The sequence below is a fragment of the Thunnus albacares genome, chromosome 11 (genome assembly GCF_914725855.1).
Source record: "Thunnus albacares chromosome 11, fThuAlb1.1, whole genome shotgun sequence".
Classification (NCBI taxonomy): Eukaryota; Metazoa; Chordata; class Actinopteri; order Scombriformes; family Scombridae; genus Thunnus; species Thunnus albacares.
This window is the reverse complement of record NC_058116.1, coordinates 33,792,836-33,798,457: the sequence shown is the minus strand read 5'-3', so window position 1 is coordinate 33,798,457 and position 5,622 is coordinate 33,792,836.

The following is a 5,622-nucleotide window of genomic DNA, read 5'->3' as shown; positions in this document are numbered from 1 at the left end:
TTTAGATATATTTCTGAGATGATAAAAATCAGTCTGAGAGATATTAGATATGTGCTTCTAAAAGTTGAGAGCATCTAAAATCACATCCAAGTTTTTGACATGCTCACAGGGTTTTACCGACAGGGGAGTTAACAAAGAGTGAATCTGGTGCCTCAAAGCCTTCAGACCTGCTAAAAGAATCTCTGTTTTGTTTTCATTTAGCTGTCAGTAATTTTTAGCCATCCAATGTTTGACATCAGTAACGCACTGGATGAGATCATTCACTGGGTTAAGGTGGTTGGCAGAAACAGATGTATAACAGTGTGTTGTCAGCATAGGAGTGATATGATATGTTGTATTGTTGAATGATGGACCCAAGTGGGAGCATATACAAATTAAACAGTAGAGGACCAAGAATTGATCCTTGAGGGACTCCATATGGAATTCTGACTTCATCTGATTCAAAGTTACCAACAGAAACAGAAAAAGATCTACCAGTAAGGTAAGAAGAAAACCAGTTAAGAACAGTGCCTCTAAGACCTAAACAGCGTTCAAGGCGCTGAAGAGGAATAACATGATCAACCTTATCGAAAGCTGCACTGAGGTCAAGAAGTACCAGAACAGAAACTTCATGGTTCATCTCTGAACTCTGACCAGGGCAGTTTCTGTACTGTGGTCAACTCTAAAACCAGACTGGTAAACATCAAATAAATTGTTATGTGACAGATACATGTGTAATTGTTGATATACAACCTTTTAAAGACTTTTCCCCAGACATGGTAGGTTTGAGATTGGTCTATAGTTCTCAAGGACAAACGGATCTAGATTGCTCTTTTTTAACAATGATGTTACTATAGTATGTTTGAGAGCTGTGGGGAAGATTCCAGAGAGTAGAGAGGCATTCAAGGACACCATCTACCAAACAGTTGAGAACACTTTTAAACATCTTGGTAGGCATTGCACTACAATGACAGAAAACTACTGTCACACGTTTAACTGTGGAAGTTTTCACAACAGACATCAGAGACTTTTACATAAATATGTTTCACAAGATCCTCCTGCACATCTTCTCAGTTAATTACACAGAACAGTGGTTGCACCATAGAAACACACACACGCACACACACACACACACACACACACACAGATCTGAAGTCTAAAGGCCAACACACATCAGGTGCATCAATGTACAGTACAGACAGGAAGTCAGACTTTACAAGCTCTTTTCTGGACACAAGTAGGCTACTGGTGGAGTCCTGAGGATTAATATCTGCAGTTAGAAAACAAATAAAGATGTGACAACTTACAAAATAATTAGACAAAAATCAGAAGGGGCAATTAATCCTTTTAAAAAAGATCTGATGATACAAGACTGGAACAAAGTCTATGTGGAAGATGTAGACGAAGCTTATGACACAAACACAGATCCTATTTTCATCCTCCAAAAAAGAGCCATAAGAATCGTAAATAAAACCACTTACAGAGAACCAACAAACCCACTCTTCATCAAACTAAATGCACTGAAATTTAAGGACCTGGTTGATTTCAAAACTATTCAAATCATGTACAGAGTAAAAAATCAGCAGTTACCAAACTGAATCCAAAGATTGTTTCAAATGAGGGAAAGTAAATATGATTTCAGAGGAATATGTATGTTCAAGAAACAGTGAGGACTAATGCAAAACTTCATTGTATCACAACAAAGGGAGTTAATCTATAGAACAACTGTAGTGAAGAAATGAAAACATGTACAACATTAAGTAAGTTGAAACATCTTTAAAAATAACATATTGAACAGATATAGAATGAATGAAGATAGAGCTTGACTGGAATAATATGATTTGGTACAGAGTGTCTTTTTGACTTGTGTTGTTTTTGTTTGTTGTTATTGTTTCTATGCAAGTTATATTTATTCTCTTGTGTTGTTTTGAATGTTTTTTTGAGCTTTGACTTGATTGATAAAGTAAATTAAAAAAAATAAAGTAAAAAAAGGGGGTAGGACTAGAAAAGTTCTCTACTTCATCCTACACCCCCTTCGAACATTGAAAGGTTATTATTTGTGTGAGTTACTGAAATTTTGCTGTTATTTTTTTAAAAATCAGTGTTTCTCCGACGCTGTTCAGTGGACACAGGATGTAAGGAGGGGCTGCGAGCTGAGCTGCTTCTAACGTTTGCTCAGCTTGTTACTATGACAACTCAAGATCCAGACGATGACTAAAATCCTTCATCTGGTTAAAAGATTCAGTTAAAAACGACCAAGATCTAAAACGTTCTTTGTTAAAGTGTGGCTTAAAACTGAATAAAGGTCAATTTATGACCTATGATGAGTGTTGAAAGCTCCACTCTAAGTGGCCGAGATGAACTCCGCTCAAACCTACCTCTGACTACATTATTTAATTATAATTGGTGATATGTCAAAACACCATGTCTTACACCATTTGTGCAGAACTTGCACAAGTTTTTACTGAATTACATCTGAACTTTCAAGTGAAACTAAACAAACCTGAGGCCCAAGGAGAAGCTGCGGTTTATTGCAGCGAGGAGACATCCCTAAATTTAACCTCAAACGTAAAAAAATAGAAGTTTCAAATGTTCCATGGAATGTGTTGTAAGTGACAGTCAAAGAAAAGTTACTGATTTGTGCAAAGTCATAAGACATCAGCATGTAGCTGGTAGATGTTCTGGATATGGATGTAGGAATGTAAGAAGGGGGAGATGTATTGATATAAAAAGAAGAGCCAAGAGAGACGGGGGTCTCTCTTTTTGGGTCGTCACTTGAGGTCCTTTTGTCGGTTTGTCTTTTTGAATCTTTAACTTTTTTCTCAAGCTTTTATGTTTTACTTTTTGTATTTTATGTTACTCATTTTTGGAGAAAACAAATAAAACTGGCGTGTTAGATACCTCAGACGTCCCTGCTGGTGCTCACCATTCCCATTATGACATCATCATGACATCATCCTCCTCTGGCGTCGATCAGAGCGACGACACAAACTGAAATCTGACATTTTTGGATTTAATTTGAGTTTTTCGAGCAGAACTTTTTACTTTTTGTATTTTATGTTACTCATTTTTGGAGAAAACAAATAAAACTGGTTAGTATTTTTATACACTCCAACCAAAGTTCCTATCTTTGCTCATCTCTGAGGTCTTTATAATGAAATTTGCTAAGGATAAACTTGCAATGTTTTTTAATTAACAGAATTGTAAAGATTTAGATGTAATAATTGATATGATAAGATGTGACAGAGTTCAGAATCAGGTTGAATGGTTTATTATAGTTTAATTGGCTAAACTGTTAGGGCCAGGACATCGAAGCCCTCAACCATCAGGGTGGGCCTCCTCCAGTGATGACCTGTTAGAGGCCATCTTGGAGGACTTTCAAACCTCCAACACCTATTTGCACCGATACACTTTGTTGCGACCCTGCTGTCAGGTATTCCTGAGTAAATAGGCCCGTTTAGAGAGGTTCAGTGACAGCTGGTGATTATAGAAGCCAGGCTGAACTCTGGTTCCCTAAACAAGGCGAGGATGGTTTTCTGTGTAGATTTTGGGAACACGTTCGATACCTTGGTCAGAGGTAGAGGACAGTTGTCTGCCGGTGCCTTATCCACATCGGCAGGGGGTATCGGTTATCTGAAGGCAGAAACCATTACACCAGCATATTATCTTGTACATGTATACTCTTTGGTAGACGTCATTGTGGCGGACAACAACAACAGTGATGCATGACACATATACTACATATACTCTTTGGTAGAGGGGGTATGACGCCATCGACAGGCGACCAAATGAAACGGACTGTAACTTAGTGGCTGACTGCACTCTGTCCAGTCTCATCCTCGCTGTCTCGGGCTGCGTTGCGGACGTTACTCCGGTGTCTTCGCCCTCACTACAGACACACGCCTGCAGCTGTTACATCCAGACCCTCTCTGGCGCTTTTCAGCACACAAGTGAGTAACGTTGACACTGAACTCCATTGACATAAATGACACTTTAATATAACAATGACTGACAATGGATCACTTGTTAACTACTCATTTAAGTTTTCACTGAAATAAGTCCACATTTACCTACAAACTTTAGACTTTAACCAAATTTGAGTGAGCATCTCTGCACTATGTGTGTGTGGTATTCCGCCTCTTTCCCAATATCTCCAGATGTCTCCTGTTTTGGTTCGGTGGACTGACATGTTTGGCATTGGTACAGGTCACCGTGACCTGGCACTCATTCTCCTACACCGCTTCAAAACTCTGAGTTTGAATGAAAGTAAACACAGGAACTAGCCTCCTGTAGTAGCATTATGGCTAACTACATGCAGGGCCGTTTGCAAGTCGGTTTGTTTTTATGTGTAAACATAGAGAAGCAGCAACTTTGAAGATGAAATAAAATGGTTCATGTCTGCAAGTTTCCAAATTGCAAGAATAAAATGACAAGATACACACTGTGCAGTTTTAATGGACTAACGTTACCCCTGTTTCATCCAGCCGGCCTCGCTCTTTTCTTCCAGTTGATTTTGTGGAGGTGAAACCATCTGCAGGATGCATATTTACGAATCCTACTATTGCGAAGGCATCACCTGCCCTACTCTGCCTCTGATTGGCTTACCCTGATATTCTTACCCTAACCCTAACCAATCTCACTCCTCATGCCTAAACCTAACCAAAACAACCAACGAAGGCAACGAGTACTAGCCAATCAGAGGCAGAGTAGGGCGGCTCATGCCTTCACCATAGTAGGATTCGTAAATTTGCCTCCTGGACGACAATATTGACAAACGCTGTAAATCCATATGTAGTAGTTACACAGTCTGGCAGCAGCAGGTCCGACTGCAGAGGAGAGCAGTGACCGCAGGAACAGCAGCAGTTTCTCCCAGGTAACCGTTACTGTACGTTGTTTTAGTTTCCTTACAGTCAGTCAGCCTCCTACATGTGAACACACCAGTGTGTTTGGATGAATATGTGATGTGTGTGGTTCGGTTCACTCAGACTCAGACTCAAACTTTTGAAGTGCTTGATGTAAACTCTGTTTACTCCTGACAGTAGAATAAGCCACTATGAACCTATATAAAGGCCCAGTCATTCAAAAACAAAAATACTGTGATACAAATGTTTGGTCCTACCGCCCAGCACTAGTTAGCAACAAGTAAAAAGCAGTAGAAACATTAACTGGAATGATCAGAGAACTAGTCGGCACCCAAATACAAGATTCATTTAAAGATTATTACATTACTTTTGGATGAATTCATGAGGCATCTTCTGCATAGTGCAGAATAAACTGTTGTAGTTTGCAAAGAATGCAGCCAAACCAAAGGTGAAGACCTGAAGTCCCACGAGCACTTGACCTTCAACAGACGACATCCCTTCCCTCCGCTTCATTATGTCCCCTGAAACTCAACCACATGTACCCATCATGTCTTACTGTGCAAACACTGGCAATGTGAGGTTTATATTAAACACTGATATTACCTTGGACAATAAAGCCAGCTGGTATCACAGGACATTCAACATCAGTGGCTGTAGCACAAGCCTGCAAAATAAAACTGAACTGTAACATTCTGCACCTACAGTAGCATTTATTTTAGAATATGCAGCAGCTCGTAGCTTTGCCTAAATAACACCAAGCTGAAACAGAGGATCCCAAAGC